This window comes from Hesperophylax consimilis, chromosome 4, assembly GCF_061612785.1.
Source record: "Hesperophylax consimilis isolate HC1 chromosome 4, BYU_Hcon_1.0, whole genome shotgun sequence".
Taxonomy (NCBI): Eukaryota; Metazoa; Arthropoda; class Insecta; order Trichoptera; family Limnephilidae; genus Hesperophylax; species Hesperophylax consimilis.
In genome coordinates, this window is record NC_142839.1 from 37,454,759 (window position 1) to 37,477,664 (window position 22,906).

The following is a 22,906-nucleotide window of genomic DNA, read 5'->3' on the forward strand; positions in this document are numbered from 1 at the left end:
TTAGGTTATCCGTGTAATTTTACTATTGTCTAGGTACATCTGAGTTCCAAAAGCCCAGGCAACGACGGAGACTTCAGATAGAATGACTTTAAATAAGCCCATTGAAGAAAAACATACATAGATAAAAGTACCTATGTGCAAAGCCTGATTAACACAAATAGATTTTTATTGGTGAAATTTGACGTCGAACAAAACAATTCAATAAGAAAATGTTCAGAAAAGATACCACGTTTCAGTTCAACTTGAATCGATGCGCCACCGAGGGGATTAAAAAACCACCCGGGAACCATTCTCTAACCAGCGACAGCCTCTATAAAGTGTCACCAGTGGTCGCCATTGTTACCGGGACTACAATGGCGGAGTTTTTAGCGGTTGCCATTGGCCATTAAAAGGTGCGGCGCCGGGTGCTTTTTAATACCCACCAATATGAAAATGTTAAGTAATATTTTTAATGAAGGTGCCAGCATGTGAATTCGATAAAATTGAATTTATTTGGGTGTGCAACTCGATAATTTCTGACATGAAGGTACTTACTTAAAGGGGGTCACAGATTACGCTATAAGTTCAAAGCGTTTTATATAACTCCATATTGCTCGCCATACAATCCCACACAGACCTGTCACACCTAAAAAGATGATGTGTTATAAATAAGTGTAGGCGTGGCGAATGTGATCTGCTAGCCAGGCTATACTTGAAAATTTTGCGACCCCCTCTCCTACCTACGGCAGAACAATTTACGGACTTGTGTAATTACGCGGCGGTCATCTGTCAGCTGACAGTGATAGCTCCCATACATAAAAATGATACTCCGCGGCAGTCCCGTAATTGATCTTATTGATTATTAAAAATCTCTTCAAATTATTCGTAATCCCGATAAAAACGGGACTGCAGGCCCTAAATGAATGAATTTATAAGTTTCTTTTTAACATTTTAGTAAACAGGTATGCAGTAACGCGACGTCGGAACACGTGTTTATTAAAATCATTATATTTTCGCATTTCGTCATTACATATTAACATGTACATGAACACGTATTCGGAAAGTACTCAAATTTTATTATGAAATGGCCTGCTGTCCCGTTTTTAACAATATTTTAACAAATCAGCAATACTCATTTTTCTCCAGTACGTATCACAGTTTTACAGCCAAAGGTATTATCAAACTGTTGTATAGCGAGAAGAATCGTGAAATAAAATTGGTAATAATTGCATTTCTGTATGACATTTCCACTCTGTTGACAATTTCAGAAAGTTCGCGCCGATCATTACAAAAACCAAAAAATTAAAATTGGTTAAACATTTTAAATTATTGTATTCAATTATTTTTCAAAAGTTTATTATATCGTAATATTTTACAAGCACCGTGCATCACGTATCTAATATTAAATTTGAATCCCACCTTGATAAATGTCGGCATAAATATGGCTGGTCAAACGTCAACCCGTATTCCCTCTCAATAATATATTCCCGGATTCTATGTGAAGACCTAATCTTCCCCACGCAAGAGGGCGATATTGGAAATAGAATTTCCCCGTCAAATGTTGGGAAAAAATAGTCCATCGAGTATGGAGGCATTATCCATAAACTCTGACGAAAAGAAGATAGAGGGAAAATTATGCCTGAATTTCGCCGGAATTATGGTAGAATTTTTGCCGCAAGTTGAGTGAGTAAGCCAATCTCCCTCTGCTGTCAAGTCACCAAAACATATTATCAACATTACCCAATTGCCGATCGCATTTAATTTACTCTACTGTCACTCCGTCCGATTTTTGACATAAGCGTTGACGAGAAATATTTATATTAGCAATTTGTAAAATCACACTGTGTTGGATTGTCGGTTGAATTGGAAAAGGTTTATTAGTTTAAAACAGCGGAAGGCAACAATCGGATATGAAAGGCATAAAACTGAAAAACTAAAAACTTTGGACCACCAAAATATTATCTTAAAATTACAAGCTTTTTTTATATTTGTAAAAGAAATTTTTTAGACTGCAGTGATTTTTTTCTCATTTATTCTTCATTACAAGCACCCGCTAAAGTGTTTAAATCACACATATATCGAGAAGATACAATATAGAAAATAGATATAGAAGAATACCATTTCAAGTTACTACAATACGAAGGCATAAAATACAGACAGATAGATATAACACAGTGAACATACTCATAGGCATACACACACTCAAAGGCACACAACGTACTTAAACACACTCACAGGTATATTTATGCAAATTGAAGACTTTGAAGTACTTTCATTTTCACACGTTGCGTTATAATAATAATTCATATCACATTCCGTTGCCGTATTGACATATAAATACGCGACCGAATATTGACAAAAAACCTTCATTCCAAATAACTATAATCAACATCATTTTACCGCGTACATTTAAATATTTTCGCCTGTGGGGCTTTCTTGGATGGAATTGTACCTATACCCAACTCCATTTACCCTCACAACAAAACCCAATGGATGCCATATTCTAAATATTTAGACTTAATAAATTAGGGCACAAAAATAAATGTTTAAGTAAAATGGCCGAAAAATATGGGGAACATAATGAAACTAATTACATGAGATTTAAAGACACATCCCTTTTTGAGAAACTTAAATTACCTGTTATCTTTGTTTCCCTGGACCGAAAATTAATTTTACAGCACTTGCCAGAAATTAATTTCCGACCCCTGGTTTATAATATCATAAGTATACAGCAAAATGTAGTACATTATTGTGACGTCATTTGATTATGCCTAACAATATCCACCAATGAAAAACTCTGAAAGTCTGTAGAATAAACTTTCAAAGTTTTTCATTTGTGTATAATATAATAAGTAGGTTCCGAATGAAAAAAATTCTGTCTATATATTGTCATATCTATTGTTTTTTAGGACCAATTTGTTTCATACAAAAAGCCCGAAGATATAGATTTAGTGAATGGTTTATTTATGCACGCCAGATGCCAGGAATTTACTAACTAATGCGCCAATGATTTACGCTAATTTGCGTCGAAATCAGGAACTATTTTTTCTACCAAATAAACCGTAGATCTATATTATAATATATTTTCAACTGCAGGTAGATTTCACCGCAGTAAATTCTTCAGTGTTTCCAAAGACACATAGTGTCTGCTTCTATATTATTTGAATAGTACCTAAGTACCCATTTGAACTTCCACCTTGAAATAATAACCTTCCTTAAATTTTGAAGTATGTTATTATTTCAACTTTCAACACAACATTGCAAGATATACTCACAATAATCTTTGTAATTAATGCATTGATTAGGTAATATCATAAAATTTAAAAATATTCATCATCAGCAATAATAATTATACAATTCCATTGCTTATAATAATGTATCATAATTATTTATTCAATATTGATAATCATATCTCTCTAGGCTTGCGATATTATTATCTTTGTGAGTACTATACCTACTTATGCACATAAATAATATTATTATCTTTTACCACGAAAGAAGGTAGGTACCTAACTAGTTATTTTTAGTCAGATGACCGACCGCCTTGATAAACCGGTTGCTTCTGTTTAAATATGCAATATTGGCCCAATCTTAAGTATCTTCAGTAGTATAGTGGTAAGTATCCCCGCCTGTCACGCGGGAGACCGGGGTTCGATTCCCCGCTGGAGAGATTTTTTTTGTTTTTTTTTTCAAGCGCTATATTAATTTTATTTTTAATAAAAACATATTTTAATCATTATTTCTAATTTTTTTATAAAATACAAAAAAATGCTACAGAATCAAAAAAAAACTTTTTTTTTTAAAACTTTTATGATGTACAAATAAATAACTATAATTTACTGAGGTGTTTTTCGAAACTAGTCGATCGCGAAGTAAATTTTTTTAGTTGAAAATAATACCTAATGGGAATGAGTTTCGACATCACATTTAAATATTATCTGAATGAAAATACTGTCTTAAATAAAAATTTAAAAAAATATTGAAATACGGAAAGTAGGTACTTTATACTTTATACAAAATGATCGTTGCTCGCCTGTGACGTCATGCTTGCCGCGGACGTGCTCGCCCGTCAGAGGGCCGCTATTGGTGTCGCGAGGAGGTAAGAGAAACGCACGAGGCACGCTCATAATAATATAGCCGTTTCACCCGTACACACATTCTTTGTGTGGCTATCTCTTTCATTAGACGCATTAGCGTTCCGTTAATTAAGCTATGTATGATATTATTTGTAACTATTTCATTCATTCACACAAATTCTTTATGGCTATTCTTTTCTCGTGTGTTACATTATTCGATTTCAATCTAGAAACAGGAACGCGCCATATTTTTGTTCGATTAGTAAGAACATAACGCGTCTTTATATTTATGTTAATGGCAAGAGCGCTTCTAATTATAGCTCAATGGTGATGAAACACTTTTGAGAAAGTGTTCTCTCCCCCCCGAATTTTGGTACGAAATCTAAAAATTTCCAAAAAACCGTTCTTTATGAAAACTTTTTTTGAAGTAATAAAATAATATTAAATATTAGACTAGATAGAAAAAATATAAGGATCTGAGATCTGAATGTACTCTTGTGTCCGAAAATAAAAATGAATGAAAATCAAAATATTTTCGCCCGGCACGGGATTCGAACCCGTGAAATCATTAATGCTTGGGAGGAACTAATAATAAAATATTAATGAAAATTTAAAAAAAAACTAGAAGTGGTAACTGGGACTCGAACCCAGATCCTCTAGAACATATTATTTATATTTAATTATTGAAGACAATATTAGCGATTCCTAAACGAAAATCTGAAACAGAAAAATCAGAAAAAGATACGGTCACATCTAGGACTCGTAGCAAGGCTGAGGTCCTGGGATCAATTCCTAGATGCAACCGAATCTTCTTCTGATTTTTCTGTTTCACATTTTTAGTTTAATTATATTCAAATAATAAATATTATTTATTATTAATGTTTTTATCCTTTATTTTAGTCTTGTATTTTGATTTTGTTAGTGCGTATTTGCATTTATATTTCCCCATTTCGATAGTGCTTATAATCCGATGACTTATAATTCATGACAGTAGCAAATATGCCCTCAACATCAGGAGTAGACTAGTATTTTAAGGGATGTTGTCTATTTTCAGCAATCGTTATGTTTAGAGAAATTGGTTTTGCTTGAACTATTCTTTGTAGAATCTAACCACTTTATCTAACCACTTTTCAAATAGGTATGCGTATTTGCATTTCCACGAATAATTAAACTAGCTTAATTATTTCACCACCCAATAACCCCTTCGAATAACCAATGAAAAGCCACAACACACTCTCGGTCAAAGAGCAACGCAAGCAATTTAAATGTACCTAGGATGAAATTAACAATATCGTTGGCATAAACCTTCCACTCTGTGCGTCATTGGTTCTAACTAGATGCTGTGACGTGTACAGGTCGACACACATAACTTTACAGTCAGGCGTCGCTAAATTTTGCGTGTAGATTTTGCGGTTTTAAAAGAATGGATTTAAAACAGTTCGTTAGTTCTGCCTTTGAATTCCTACAGTTAAGCATGTCAAGTTGTAGATGATTTTCTCTATTTTTCATGTTTTGTCACATTATTGAGAGAAAACCCCAGCTTAACTAAAACTAACTAACCACCACGTTGTTACCCCGCAGAGGTAGGCAGGGAGGATGGACCACCAAACATGTCTGTCTTGTCACACACTCCTTCCTTCGTTCATATTTACACATCGTCTCATACATACCCTTATGTTATTCTGACTCTTGACATGGCCCGACTCAAGTATTTGTTTCACTTGATATTGCCATGTCTTCCTCGTGCGTCGCCGCTTTCTTCTAGCTTTTCACATTCGCGTCATATGTTCTGCTAACACTTATTTCTTCAAAGGGTAACAATTATTTTACAAGCAATAATTATTAGCCTGAAACACTCATCCACATTGAAAAATCTCCTGATAAAAGATACATGACGCCAACGGGACTTGAACCCGTGTCCTTTCGATTTCCGGTCGACAGCTCTGACCACTGAGCTATGGCGGCTTATCTCTTATCGAAAGGACACGGGTTCAAGTCCCGTTGGCGTCATGTAGATATCTTTTATCAGGAGATTTTTCAATGTGGATGAGTGTTTCAGGCTAATAATTATTGCTTGTAAAATAATTGTCACCCTTTGTGCTATGCATAAAAAATCTTGTCTTAAACATTAGTTTACCAAAAAAAAAAAAAAATTCTTTCTTCATTCATTCGCTCTACATGCCCAAACTAAATAAGCGCCATCAGTTATTGTAATTACTCAATCATTACGCTTACATCTAAAAGATACCTTTATGTTCTAATCTTTATCATTATGTGTATATATGTACCTACCTAGTCCCAAGCAGCAGTTAATCTTATGTTTAATTGGATATTTTATTTTATTCTATTTCTTCTCTTTGTTATTTATATTTATACAAAATATGTTAGTAGGCTTAGGCACCAGTTAAAAGTACATATACCTATTATTTTAATACTATACTAATCAAACAACTTATCAAAATGTTAATACTCATCCTAATTTTACTGTAATAAAACGAGAATCCTCCTAGTTGGGAAGTCAAAACATTTCTTAAATAATGTATATAAATGTATAATCTTTTACTAAATAAATAAATACATACAAACATCAACCTTGCATCATTTGAAAATCTCCAAATTTATCACACGATCATACCTGGCTTTATCACACATACTCCTCCGAGATCTCATATATACAGCATTTAGTATACGATTTCTTTTTGATCAATTTTGAAAGTTCTTACCTTGCGTTACTTGCATCGGGTTTAGTGCTATGAAAACAGTATGAATCGTCAATTCCTAGCCAGTTATCAATCTCCTTTAAAAAAATTATCCCCAGATTACCAATATTTGTCCTACCAAATCCAATTGGGGCGATGTAAAGCGATGGTCACACGATGCTTGTAAAAGGTTTATTGTTCGGCTCAATCATATTCATCAAGTTCACGCCGAACGTAACTTGAAATAAGCACTCAATCAGGCGCGCGCTTCCGCCCAACACAACACAGCTCGGTTAGGGTTGCGTTAGGACCATTGCGTTAGCATCTACATCGCGTTATAAACGGTGTAACGCTGTTACCGATGTACCGGATTTACCGCAACGTATCGTATTGAATGATGTATCACTATAACCGATACAGTGTATGCTGTAGACGTTTTGTACCCACACCGATGTATCATGTTAATAGATGTATCGTTTAAACCGATTTAAAAAAAGTAGGGACCTACATTGGTAACCGATATATTATAATTAATATTTTTGTATGTGAATACCGCACAATATGGGTGGTCCGATGCTCTGTAGGGATCCCGCTTGCACAGCGCGGGTGTAAACTGTGCACCCTAAAGTTTAAGTTTAGACTTACGGAATTAAATACTTCGTTTGTGTGAAAGCACTATGAAACAGTAGTCCCAACTGCTCCCAACCGTCTGGAGCCAGTGAGACTATGGCATCCCCAATTGGGGTGTGGGGTGGGGTGGTAATTCGAAGTTATAGTGATAGGGAATAGGTTAAAGGTATGAATCTGAGATGATTTTCTAATGAAATCGGCTCTATGGAATTGATCCAAACATTATTATTATAAGATTAATTGAGTGCAGAATAAGAATAAAAAACATTATCTCTTTCTCCCTCAGTATATTTCAACTTTTTCCTTCAGAAATACTTTTAATCAGATTTTTTTTGACAGAAAGTAGTTGCGTTGAACCAAAAATTACAGAAAAATTCGTGTTCATTTTATGAAATCAGATCTCATCGTATGACTGAGAAAAACTTCTCTAGTACAAACATTCTTGTAAACTTTAATTAAAAATCTTTAAATATAGATAGATATCAGCAATATTTTTACTAAGCCAGCTTTACCACGGTCCGGTAAGAAATTGAAAACGGAGTGATTTAAACCCTGCGCAGAAAAGTAAAGTTCGCTACGTTTTACAGAGCAGCCATTTGTGTGCCTTTTCTGTGAAGGGTCTTCGGTTTATATCGATCAATTAATATCAAGTGTTTTATAATCTAATTTTTTTGTAACTAATAGGTATAATGAAATCCTCACTGGGATCTCCCGTGATGATTCCTTAACCTTACTGATCCAATAGGACAACGGGCTAAATACGAAAATGATTTGAGATTTTCACGGCCAAAAGTATTATAGTGATTTGTTTTTGGGGTATTATGCCGTGTTGCGCTACCTCCTTCTTTAGCCAACGTTTCGGACAGCATTGCAGTGTATTATCAATAAATTCATCCGTACGTCAATTTATCATCCTCAACATATATTACATAATTACTTGTAACGACATTTATTAGTTCATCGATTTCAATCGGCAAAGTATGTATCAGAAACAAAATCAAGATATCATCAACACTTCAATGTTGTGATAGTGTCGATTTTTTTTAAATAGCGATGATAGTGTTGCATCCCTAGCCGATTGGCGGCGCGGCGCCTCCCCGTCTGAACAAAAGCCTTAAGAATGCCATCGCGGATTTCAATGGGACGTTTTATCGATATCGCAGCCACCCCTACTCCCTGCTTCCTGGCCATGCTCCGCAGACACCAAAAATCTCCACACACCAAACAACTCGATAGGAAGCTAATCAGTGCGCCCATCTTTATTTTATCAATCATCACGAAAAAAATATTTCTGATATTCGTGTATTTAGTTAACTATACTTTTCTAAATCGAACAGTTGAACGCGAAAGCTCAATATGACTAGCTGTTGATTAAATTCGACGCTAGTCAAAATATAAATACTAGCGCTAATCCGTGAAAAATAACTGGATCGTCTGGTCTGCATTTTTGAAAAATCCGTACCAATTTTGAAAATGACAATTTTCTGTTAAAATATTATACTATAGGTAATTACTTTATCAATTATCTGAATTCTTCACACAATCAGTTCCAATTTTGAAAAAAACAATCAAATAATTTTTTGTTAAAATATTACTTCGTGGGTAATCAGTTCCGATTTTTAAAATGACAATTTTCTGTTAAAATATTATACTATAGGTATGTAATTTATAGCATATCTGAATTCTTCACACAATCAGTTCCAATTTAAATCTATTGTTGTAAAAATATTACTTCGTAGGTAGGTGCTTTATCGCTTATCTGAATTCTTCATACAATCAGTTCCAATTTTGAGAGTGACATTTTCTGTTATAATATTATACTTTATAGCTTATCTGAATTCTTGACATAATCAGTTCCGATTTTGAAAATGACACATGAATACAGAAAAATCGGGAAATTACTAATTCACCGTCTAGAAAAATAAAATCTGGTGCTTACCGCTAATTTTAATTTTAAGTGATAAACGTTTTATAAAATTTTCAAACCTTTTTACAAAATATATTTTAATGGTAAGGTACTGTTCTTATTAATCTTAAATATAAATAACTTACATCCATAGGTATCGGTCAAAAAAATATATATTATCGTTAAAAATTCTTCGAAATTAAATTAAATGTGAGCCACGAGCAAAACCCTCATTATTAAAGTCTTGTTTCGCCTTATTTTAAGGCGAATTTACATTGTTAAATATATGTACGTTGGTGCATGCAAAAATGAAGATTATTAGGTACATTTATTTACCCACTAAGCAATATGATTAATAATTCTTAGAGTTGTACATCGTTCCCGTATTAAAGAACTTTCTGGCATAATATTTTTTAATTCTTTCATGATAAATTAGGTCATGACACTAAAATTATAACACTTCTCGTGCTATCATGAGTTCTCAATTCACTGTGTAAATAAATTTGTTTTGCTCTCCGGAAAAGTTCTCTTTTTGACACACATTGGACCTCCCACGATAGAATTCATAATAAGAGTATATTATTTAAGTCTTTGCGAGTACGACGACATCAAATGACCCAAATTATCAAGAAATTGATATTCCCCTAACACAAAATGTCGTAAGTATATTAGAAATTTTCTTGGATTGATATAAGATGATTGATCGGCATAAAAAAAATGTGTCAAACTGCAAACTCTTACACGGTGAGCTCTGGCATCATGAAATTTGCACTCTCTAGGACGTATTGGTCAACAAACTAAGGTATAGGTCAACGAGCTTTTTTTAATCAATTTCAATCAGAAAAACAACTTTTAAATTGGTTCCTAACTACTAGTCTCTAACTCATTATTACAATTTTTATGTTAGACACCTGAATTATCAAATATTCTTAACTTTTTGTTGCGAACTCCAAGGTCTAGTATAAACATAAAAGATCGAGTTTTTTTGGGACTCACAGCAATGAATTAAATTTAATATAAATATGAAACTGTTCAAAGCGCAAACATATCGTTTCACTTCTATATACCATCACTTTTCACATCTGCATATCCACTCCCAAATACACGCACGTCACCCGCTAAATACTCGTACCCACACATCAGAAATTACAAGAAAACGTGTTATTGTTACCCACAGTGAAATATTTAACATGTGTCCATCTTCTATATAAATAATATAAAATGTAACTAATATAAAAGCCCTATGGGCGTATAAAAGAGTAAAATAGAATAAAACTATGCCTAGACAAGAGATACCCTAACACTAACTAATAATTAAAAGTGGTTGATATTTCATATCAAGAGATATCTATTTCGCGCCTTGCCCTTCATCTCCCGTTGTTTTCCCAGGGATGTTTTCGTAACGTTTTGAATGGGGTGTTGGTAGGTAGCCACCCCTGCCACCCTCTCCACCGGAAGCGGAGGTTGTCGCCGATTTGCGGCAAACACTCCAGCTCGAGGGCGGGAGCCGGAGACGTCTCCAGACTACAATATTAATCTTTCCCCGGAGAGGCAGGAATGGGGAGTTGAGAGGCGGGAGGCAGAGGCATCTGATTTCTCGAGTATTGACACGGATTCAACATTATTTATGTATCTGTCAAACAAGTTATGGAGGGTGATTCGACGACTTTTCAACAATCTTCGAGTGAGAAATATTAATTATTTTCGATCGACGAACTCTCGCTCTTCGAATAACCGATTCGATCTGTACGGAAAAGTAACGAATAACAAGATATTTTTTAGTGGGGTAATCATCAATTGTGACGGGGAAAAAATGTTTTCAATGAAGAAAAATGAGAAGCCTTAAAAAATAAAATGCCAATATTTGTAAGGTATTTTGTAACCATAATTTTCTTTCACGTCTTCTATTTCCTTCAACATTTCGTCTTAAAATGCTAAAAACTTCAATATAAATACAAAAACACGTGTCACCCAGACTATATTACAGCGAACCCGATGAAATTATAAAATGGTAACTGAGATCTCCGCTTTTTTGTGATGTCACAAAAAAAAAATTTTTGCAGTTTTATTTTGGCTAGACGAACAATTTTAAAGGAAATTAGAAATAATATTATGCATGCAAATTGCTTAGTAGAAGACAGTAATATTTAAAAAAATTGACATTTAAAGAAAGTCGATTCAAAAATTAACATTTCAGAATAAAATTAATTTAGTGAAGTTCCTTTTTTCAATGAAACAAGTAGTTATGTTTTAGAAGAATCTCTATTTATGAAACCTCGAATAGTTAACAAAAGACACGGAAGTATTTATTTTCTGTATTTCATCCAAACCAGAAACGCTCGACGTGTCGCAGAAAAGTAGGTGCAAACATTTCAAATAATACTGTATAATTTTCATTCAGCTATTCCTCACTCGACCGATTCTCTTTATGTAAAATCTTTTTTATTTACATTGTTTCCTCTATTTTCATATCTATTTGAACCTTGCTTTCTTTTTGAATGATTTATTAATTTTAGCGAAATAGTGACATTTCTGTTGTTGTTGTTGTTTTGTTCCGTGAGCTATTTTAGAACGGGAATAAAATTGATGACATCCTACATAATAATATTACTATAAAAATCACAATAAATACTACATAATAATATTATTATAAAAATGACAAGAGATTTTACAAAGTGGACATAATCTTACGATATTTTATCGTAAGCATATAATGAGGTCTAAAAATGAGCTAACTTAACTAATAGACAAACGATTTTGGTAAACGTGCCGAATTCCACTGCATGCAAAGGCTCTTTAAAAAACAACACTTGATTTCAACTTAAATATCTAATGGAGACAACTATTTTAGTCGGCAGTCAAAGTAAACATGCACAAAATAAATTTTTTAGGGTGTAAGTAATAAGTTTGGGTTATTTTAATAATTTATGCATATTTCGTAACCTTTAAACTTAACTTTGATTGAGAAAATTGGAAAATTAATCCATTTTTTACCTTCTCCGATGACATAAATAGTTATTTCTTTTAGTAATTAAGTTGAAACCAAGTGCTATTTATAATTTCTTTGCATATTATGGAGCTGACTGATTACGCTATACGCATCTTGGCTTGGCCTATTTCAGCATACAGCTCGCCATACAATCCCAATGAGAATATATAGCGCTCTTATAGCGTAGTCTGTCACAGGCTTCAGCGTGCAGCGGAATTCGACAAGTTTATCACGTTTTTTTTTCAAAATTCACTATTGAATCTTCTTAAAACATGGCATTTGACTTGTTCGGGCAATGTTTTTGTATGAGGATGGCCTTCAGGCAGATTTTTCAGAAAGCTGTATTTTATCGAGTCCTGGAATTTTTTTCGCAGATCTTAAGAAGGGATGCATTTAATTTCTAAATTTGTATTTTCCAAATACGTAGCTGCTTACACTGAGAAAACTTACTGATATGACACATTGTTTATTATTTTATTAAAAATATAGTCACATTAATCGTCTTCCTGTTAAAAACGGGACTGGAGGTCTATAATGAATGAATTGAGAAATTTCATAACAAACTATCAGTAAACCCCGAGTCTAACACGTGTTTTTAAAAATAATAATATTTTCGCATCTCGTTCATTATAATTATTCGGACAAAGCCACGAATACGTATTTTGATACATTCTAAATGACAAATGTTTTATTAGGAAATTGTCATTCAGTCACATTTTTAACAGTATTTTGATTTAAAAAATGCCTTACTTTTTTATTTCCGCTTACGAGAATATTCGAAAACGAACAATTTATAGTGCGATGATAAACTTACAGCATATATACATAATAGTCGATGGGGCTCTCTTGGAAGAACCATACATTGTGAACACTGTCACACTGAACTTCACACAATGCACTTCAAAGTAAATTACCTCAGCTGTCCTGAAATGTGTGTTGTTAAGTTGTTAGCATCGCAACTGGCTAACCACTGTTTATAATTAACCAACGTTTCAAACATGACAACGTATGATAACCACCCAAATGCACCAAAATAATATAATTTCAACCGACGTGTAATGTGTCTAACATTCTGACATGTGCGAGTGTTTTTATGGTATTTCACTGTCATTTTTTTATTCTTGAAACAGATGAAGAAAAAAATTACGATAATAAAGGTATCACTGTTTTATTTTTATGTTAAATATAAATAAAATATAAATAAACGTACCATTCTAATTTCTCCGCCAGAACGACATTTTTTACATCGACCCCACACAGGAGGCCCTGAGGAAAATAATTTCCCTCAAGGTCCATGTAATCTTTCGGGATCCTGTGTGGAGGGTCTTTTTTAAGGAAATTCTGGGAAGATATAAATATAAGGTTGGGTAGGAATCTTGGGATCAGTGTGTCTTAGAGTAACGAATATATGAATATAATCCTCTCTTTGCGGCGTAAGGTGATGAGTAGAGAGAACAGTTGGAGAGGTCAAATGGTCTCCCCAAATCAACCTCTCCCGATCAGGCGCATCCTGATCCAATAAATAGTTTCCGGGCGGCGGTACCCAAACCCGCCTCCCAAATTGTAATTGACGTGTTCATTTTTATTCGTGATTTCGGCGTTATTGACGTCACGCCGGGGGACGTTTTACAGGACACAAGCGTTTTCTATGTCATAACGACCTTGTAGCGAGTTGAAACCGTTTCGAAATATGTGGTTCGTTTTAAATCAAAAATTATGAATTAAATTATCGTACTAAAAAAAACATTTTTTTAGTACGATAATCGTAATTAGAAAAAAAAATTAAAATTTTCCATAAAGTTTGAACGATTTTCAATGTTGAAATGTGAATATGCCACAATGTTTTAAACATTGTGCTTCAAAAGGGTTAGGGTTTTTTGTAAATTGTAACAAAGATTGTACGTTGGTGCATTCAAACGAAATAATATAGCATTGACTTTCGAGGATATGCGATCTGCGATTATTGGGTCTGTAACTGCGGATATAACTTTAAGCTCTTTAGATTAGAACGCGATAATCTGAAGTACTCCCTCTGGACCGAGTCAGACAACGAGGTTTGCGGAGATGATTGTCGTCCTATGATTTCGTGATGAAAGGCGAGTGAAGGTAAAATTGGAAAGCCGGAATTTCGTAAGAGCCCGTGGGATCCCTAAATGCTCTCTTGAGATTATCAACAAAATGAATGTAGTATTTTAGGGCTATTTTGCGCGTATTGCTGCAGTATCGTCTGCATCATGTTTTCTATATGCAATACAATACAACGTTTTCATGTCTCTCATTCTATTATTGTGTAAAAATAATTAAATAAATCTTTAAAATAATATACTTAATTTCTTTTATTCAAATCATTTATATTGTTATTTAAAAGCCCAAAAGGAAAGTATTAAATAAATAAATTTTCTGTTAGTTAACTCCAAAATTTTCTGTTACCTTACTTACTACTAAACTTATTGATATTAAATATTTCTAATTTATTGACAATTTAATTTGACAGATTTTCTAATCAACTATTGTAAAACACGAATGTTTTATTAGAGTATCGGAACAGGTGTTCATAAAAATTCTCGTATTGTCGCATTTTGTCATTATGTTTATCAGGAAAAGCGCAACTATATGAAAACGTGTTTCGAAATATTCTGAATAGACTAATAGTAATTTATTAGGACATGGCTTACCATTCCGTTTTTTTTAAATGATTTTAATAAATCAGGCATTCTCATCTTTCTCCTTGTGTCACCAAATGACAGGTTCTCATCAAACATCTCATCTCCTTTTCTATTATGGTCAGGCATACAATATAAACGGATTTAGAAAGAAGGAATATCAGGCTTTCCCTTTGCATTTAAAAGTTTACTATGGATGCTCCCGTATAATTTGAAATAATTCTACAAAACAGAAAGCTTTTAAACAATTCACCCGGTTAAGGTATGCCAATTATTTTAATGATTATTTTTAATTAAATCAAAAAAGTTATGTGTAAATAACGTTGTTTAAATAAGAGGGTATTTCACATACTCTTGATAGCTAATTTACAGGATAACGTATATTAACAAATAAATACCCAAAAAGGGTAGAAAACTCCGCCAAGTTATCTCACTCAGCCACTATTACTTACTATCGGTAGGTTCGCGTACCAAATAGAAAACGAGGACATCATAAATAAATAAATCTATCTAAATTCGTAGATAGAAAATATGCGTTACACTATGGATATGCTATCAAGAGGATTATGAAATACCTACCCCCCTCTATGTGTGTGTTTTTGTTTCATATTTAATGTGTTAATTTAAATTTTACAAAAAAGTAAACTTTATAATCTATGTATTATGAATATAAATAAATTGTTTTGTCCGTATAAAAACTCAATTCCTTTAAGAAAGGCATACGAATACAATATTGTATGTAAGATTAAATCTAATACTGTATTTGTATGCCCTTCTTGAAAGAATGAAGTTTTTAAACGAACAAAACTATATATTAATATTCACATTGCGTATGTACAGGCGCAAACAAATAATTTGTCTTAATATTGTAAGGCATAACTTGCAAAAGCGTATTTTAATAAAATAAATTAACTAACGCCATCTATGAGCACGTAGAATATAAAGTGTCAACCTTAAGTTGGCGAATTTTGTTTTGACGAATAACTTGAACCTTCTGTTGTATTTTTGTAAATTATTTTATCACTGTAGATTATTTATTATTTTGTTTTCAAAATTATCTGTCATCTTAAAGTTGTACTACCTATATTTTAAAGCCCTCTAGCCGTTAAATAAATAAATACATTTTTCTAAAGGCATGACTTCCTCGTAATTCCATTTCCGACAAAAAACAATATTTTTTCTACCCCTGAGTTCCAATAAACACAAGTATCCCGCTACCCGAATATCACTAACCTTAATCTGCACTGATCCGCTGCATAAAAACTGCAAAAAACCCGGAAAATAATAATGGTAATAATAATCATGAAGCGCTGCAAATCCGTGTTACCGCTCAAATGCTACAAGCGCCTACAAGGATTAGAAAATTAAATTCTACCGCCATTGCTGAAACGGAGAGTTGGCGCGAAATACGCGAACAGTACCGGATTTTGCATTCGCAGATGTAACGTCAAATCTCTTTATTTATGGTTGCCATCTATCAATACAAATCATAAGTCTCAAACGTTGGTTATCTGATAGTACGCTATCGTCTGGACGTTTTCGGCTCTCTGATTGGTCGAAATCAAATCGTATGTTTCGGGTAAATTGCCCATAGCTTTCGTGCAAAAATAATAAATCGGGGGTCTGCTGTAAAAAAACGACCACTTTGCCCCTCAATTTTAACTGACCGTAATGTTAAAAAAATTAAGTCATTAAAATTAATTTCGTACTGAAATACCGTTTCCCGTTTAAAATTTACCTTTCACCCCACGGCGACCAAAATTGGAATCTCTCATAACTCACCGAAGAAATTCAGCCTTAGTTATATTTCCAAGCGGCAGGATCACCAGGAAAAAAGTTTTGACAAGGAAACTGTCGTACCAAAAAAATATTTAAAATTTGTTTTTCTTTTGCCGTCTTGCCGTTAGGAAATGTACTATGTTTTGGATCTCCTCATGTAATACGAGATTTCTTCAAAACACCGTTCCTGCTCATATAATTTTTGGATAATATCGAAGAAAATATGTTTTAGAAAGTTAATAATCGATTGGATTTATTACATTATAATAAAAATTATCCACAATTATGTTTTAAATATTTGACGTTTGTAAAGAATCAAGCGTTCTGAGGTCCTGAGGTATTGGGAAATTGGGAATGTCTGAAATGTCCTATTGGATATTAAAAATGTCCTATGGGATATACGAAATGTCCGATCCGACAATAGAAATGTTTTGTTGGATATAAGAAATGTCCGATCGGATAATAGAAATGTCCTGTTGGATATAAGAAATGTCCGATCGGATAATAGAAATGTCCTGTTGGATATAAGAAATGTCCGATCGGACAATAGAAATGTCCTGTTGGATGTAAAAAATGTCCGATCGGACAATAGAAACGTCCTTTTGGATATAAGAAATGTCCGATCGGACAATAGAAATGTGCTTTTGGATAAACGAAATGTCCAATCGGACAATAGAAATGTCCTTTTGGATATAAGAAATGTCTGATCGGACAATAGAAATGTCCTATCGGACAGAGGAAATATCCAGTCGGACACTGCAAATGTCCTACCGGACATTGGGAATATTCGATAGGACATACGTAGTGTTCTATCGAACAGAGAAACAAGCGTGGTCGAATTATTGAAGCTGAAAACGAATAAGCTATTCGTTTTTAGACTTAAATACTTCATCTAAGACGCGACCAATTTATTACGTGTTTCAAATATGACAAAAGTCCTCGAAAACAAATTAACTCTTGTTTAGTATAAAAAAAGTACATACAAAGTGCCAAAGTATATTAAAATTATTATTTCCATTAAAAATTGGGAATTTATTTATTTTTAAAATTTTTTAGGACTTTTCCCAATAAAATAATTATTAATATATTTAAAAAAAAGTATTTACTTTGACAATCTTTTGTTTAGAGTTTAATATTATATCAGCAATGTTATATGTAATATTTTATTTATTTTCTAATTACATATATATATACAGGGTTTTCCAATAAGATGTTGTATTTTGATCTTCAATCGTAAAATATCAATGGTTTCTTTGCTTGTGTGGCACGTAGCGCCGTCTTGTTGAAAGTAAACGTTGTCCAGATCAATACCATCTGATTCCGGCTATAAATTTTTTTCGAAGTAAGGTCCAATGACTCCGCCGGACTATAAACCGCACCAAACAGGCACACGTTGAGGATAGAGAGGCTTTTCAACAATAATTCTTGGGTTTTCCGAGCCCCAGATGCGACAATTTCGCTTGTAGACGAAGCCACCGAGGTGGAAATGGCCCTCAACACTCAAGATGATTTGCATTTGATTCACTCAAGTGAATTTTAATAATTTCAATGCGTTGTTGAAGGGTTTATCGTTCCATTTTTATTAATAACGTATTTTCTACTTGTCAAATGTCGAAAAATGATAGCTTCAAAAGTAACATCTACCGAAATAGCGGGCTATTCAAAATAACACCTCTTATTGGAAAACCGTGTATATATTTATTTTTAAATTTAATTTCGATTTAAATATTAAATCATTTCGGTGGTATGGGAGGGAAAGCATTTTTCTCATTGACGAGATTTATGTCGGGGTGAAGGGTGTTCCTCTCACTGTTCGCGCTCTGACTACTTACTACATACTATTATATATCTACCCATTGAACTTATATCTACCTATTAAATGTAACTGTTGTTAGCATCACTTAAACTGGAAGCCCAACTAAGTGCCGCCCGCAGGGCCTAGCAGCAAAAAACCCGCGGAGAGGGTTTTTAACTGCTAGTAATTATATAATGTGTCAATGCCATCTACCGACCAATAGCGTTAACGGGGCAGAATTGGAACATAAAATAAAATGTACTTAATAATACACTTGGGCCACATTGGTAAATCACAGTGAAAATTCGTATAACCTAGAGCTATTTACACAATTTCTATTGTAAAATATGGTGAATTGGTTACATTTATGCAGAGTTTATCAGTTTATCGTGGAGACAGACTATTCCTAAGCTTATCCGTTTTATCATTTTGATGTCCGATGACATTTTTTTTTTCAAGTAAAAACAAAAAATATGTTTCTACCACATGTCGCCATCGTATACAACATAACGCATCACGCAATAGACGCTCTGTCTTCTTTGTATGGTGCTGTTAACGACATGTGGTAGGAAATGATATTTTTGTTGTTAATTAAACAGTCAAATGAAATCTAAATTTTTCAAAAAATTGCCAAATAAGCTCAGGAATCACCTGTTAAAGTCTGTTGAGTACGTCTTGATACATCCTGTACAGATGTGAATTTTCAATATATTGGTAAAAAGGAAACTATTGATTTCTGTTGTAAGATCAACATTAGGTGCATTCAATATTACGTGTTTACGTACCGTCGTATTTCAGCAGAAGGTAGCTTACTTTACATCTCCCTAATTGCAAGACCAACTCTAAACAAAAAAGCTTTATCTATCCATTCAACTTAAATATTACCAAGTTGAAATTTTTTACTCAACCATACAGGATATAAAACGAAAATCCATCACACAATCGCACTCAAACGAGATCACCCAAACTACTTTCCCATTCTAATTCAACATTAATCTCCACCCTCCCCACCCCTCACAACATTTTTAATGTAGCTAAAAAATTCTCTTCTTATATTCTCACACTTCAGTTCCACATTTTTTTTATCAGCAGAGGAAAGATTATGATATTGGCATAATTCCTTATTTTTATATTCACATATCGTAGGCTTATTTCGTAGACTAACTCCGTTTTCTCGAAAAAAGATTTTAATGCCATTTGGTTGTTTAAATAAGTCCCGCTTCGAATAGTAAAACATGTAAGTTCCCAAAAAAATCCACTTTAAACAGAAATTAGTAAAATGTCCACTAAGGCGCCATTTTGCAGAATTAAGTAAGTCCCCTAACTCATTTTAAAATAGAAAGCCTTAAATTACAAATGTTTAATACATGTTAATGTTAATACATAAATGTTTCTACAGGGTTTTCTGCGCCTTCTGTAAAATTTGGAAATGGGTGTTATATGTTAGTGTTTTAAATGTTAAGGTATTCTGTTAATTTTCCTAAAAATACAATAAAATGAAGAAAATCAATATGTAAGTGGCAAGGTTTTCACCATTGATTTGCAAAATGAGAATTTTATAAATGGTGTTTTCAGCGGCAAAGACAAAAAGATGATTGAATATTATTTAGGTAACTCCGGTTACCTCATAAAGAACGCCAAACATAATATTAATAAATTCTGTACTGGGCGCAAAATATTGCAGATCCGGCACTGAATGCGAATCGGCGGTAGCGGGCGCAAACCATTCTGGTGATACCAAACCGGCCGGGGATTGTCGAACCGGCCGCGGATAGTCAAACCGGCCGGGGATTGTCGAACCGGCCGGGCTGAAGCTTGCAGGAACGAAGGGGTAACTTTATTGTTTACCACGACAGCCGCCTGCACATTCTTGTAATGGTCGTGTTATTAGGGCTTCGAGGAATTTGGTATTCAGAATCATGCCCCGTGCGATTAATTCACTTTGAAAACAACGCCGCAACTGGCAATGGCGGTAGTTTCTGGCGACAGCGCATTTAACTTGGAATAGTTTCATAAATAGTACGAACTTTATAAATTAATAAGTAGGCAATAAACCTGCCACCTACTTGGTATTGAGGAATTGAGGTGGAACTATTAAGCAGAAGGACTCAACCATTTTCCTTAATTGGAAATCGTAGATCGCTTCTGACCCAATATTTTCTGGATTCTTAAGTGAACACCCTAGCACTTAAAAAATATTATAACTACGATCATTAAAAAGTAGGAGGACGACATTTTTAACAGTTAAATCGGTTTTTATCAAAAATATTAAATCAATTTAAACCTCATACATTGGAGGAGTCCCGTTACTGTCTCAATGAGGCGGTATAAGGAAACTTGTTTTCCTCCTCCGTCGTACATCTTTAGATTCAAATTTCTTTTTGCAAAACGAAGCTACGTTTTATTATTATGAACGACTCTAGACCCTATAGTATCCTGTATTGGGTTCGAGAATGCTTTGAATTAACTACGAAGTCAGTTATACATTGACCGCTGAAGAGCGCACATTGAAATAACCAGACCCTGATCAGAAAAGTTCGCCTAAGAAAAACAAAGTAGTTGCAGCGCAGAACAATATGGGACTTTTCTATGCGGGATCTGAATGTCCGTTTTTAAACAAACCGTCTGGTGTAGCGACGCAAAAAATGAGGGAGGTGGGAAAAACACATTTGTAAAAGTGTCCATCTAATTAGTGTAACAAAATATTCAATTTTGGAAATAATCCCGAACTTTTGTTTTTTCGAAATCAGTTTTTTCGTAGCGAACAATTTGCGCGCCATTATAAAAAATACTAGTATTCGTAAGCAGATTTTATTTTAGAGTACTGAATAGTGATGTTAAATGCGAGTTACCTGTATACTCTCAGATTCATTTACTGACGAATCACAGAAAGAGAGACGGTGACGCCGTATCCCGTGCTTCTTGCACTTTGTTTTTTTCCTTTTTCCCTGATTGGCTGGTCTATCAATTTGATTGTCTATGGTTAGAATACATATTTAAATCATAGTTAAATCATGTCAATAATCCGTACAAAATACGACTGTCGGTAAAAAAGAGATCTATCTGTGAATGGGAATGAAGAAAGCAGTACTTAGTATAAAGAAACAGTTGTGGCGTGAAGGTGAAGCATTTTTCTTTATTTCATTAACTCCTAAAATAACCAGCTAGAATCACTGTAGAATAAATAACTCCCAATGAAGAAAGCCACAAATAAATATAGGGTTTGCAATCTTTAGCAGCGAAGTAAGAACTGGCCGGTTGGGCACGTCGAGCTGGTGACGTAAATATTTAATGTAGTCTGTAGACACTATCCGTATGGCCACCAAAGTTACTGAGGCCACCTCAGCCACTGAAGCCACGACTTCTCCACGAAAGAAGCGCCCGCCGAGGTTTGATGTAGCCACAAAAAAGATCCATCCTACAGGACCAGACGATCGTAAACTATAATATATTATGTTTATGTATGCTGTACAGGGTAACTGAAAATAACTATTCAATGGTAATAAAATGTTTTCTATAGAAGCGTGGTTTTATCCCAATGATACAGTAGTGGTTTTCTATAAAATGAGTTTGTGCTGTGAACGCTTATAAATATAAATAAGAAAAAAAACTGAATAAAAATATTACAATTTTACCACGGTTTAATCAGCACACATTCATATTCCGTGCTAAAAAGTCCACCTGTCTGTAATCTGAATCCCGTGAGTCCCAAATGAATTCCAACTCCCATAAGTGCGTTATGAATATCAGCACCGATGGGATCTTCGGTCATATACTCGTATATTATGTTCACCTAAAACATACCAGCGGCGACAGAGCGGTAGACCTGCAAACCTTGGGAATTTACTATGACTGAGTGCGCAGCACCTATGAGATTTTTGTATGAAACTCCAAATTTGTACTCAATATTATTTTACATGAATCAAAAGAAGTTAGGTATGTTTTTTTATGAAAAAAACGAACAGTTTTTCGTCAATTGTGATGTGATAAATTTCCTATAGATCTCAAAAGAAAAATATATGTAATATGGAAAAGACCAACATAGATTTCTTGCATATTTTTTTTTTTTTTTTTTTTTTATAGTCGGAGGCGGTTTACTTACGTTCCCCGCGAGCACTTAGGCCATAGGCCCATTGTACTATCTCCCATTTTACCTCATTCCCTTGCCAGTAACCCGGTCCCTTTTATGAAGTTCACCAGGGCTGTCATTGGATATGTGGCGATGTCTTCTGGTTCCACACTGTGTCTTCCCAGGTATCTGAGCCTTATTCCCAGCAGAGCGGGGCATTGGCACCATAGGTGAATTGGAGTCTCTTCCTCCTCTTCACATTTCCTACAGATGTTGGTGTTTTCCACTCCCAACAGTTGCATGTGTCTCCTGAGATGGCAG

General features: G+C 34.1%; 1 protein-coding gene and 1 non-coding gene across 2 annotated transcripts in view; one reads left to right on the plus strand and one right to left on the minus strand.

The window, feature by feature from the left end:
• The window catches only part of LOC149424663 (inactive dipeptidyl peptidase 10), a 228,679-nt gene that overhangs the window by 133,659 nt on the left and 72,114 nt on the right, over positions 1-22,906 (minus strand). The window lies entirely within an intron of this gene.
• Positions 3,578-3,649, plus strand: TRNAD-GUC (transfer RNA aspartic acid (anticodon GUC)). Its single transcript has one exon. It is a non-coding gene; the product is annotated as a tRNA-Asp (tRNA).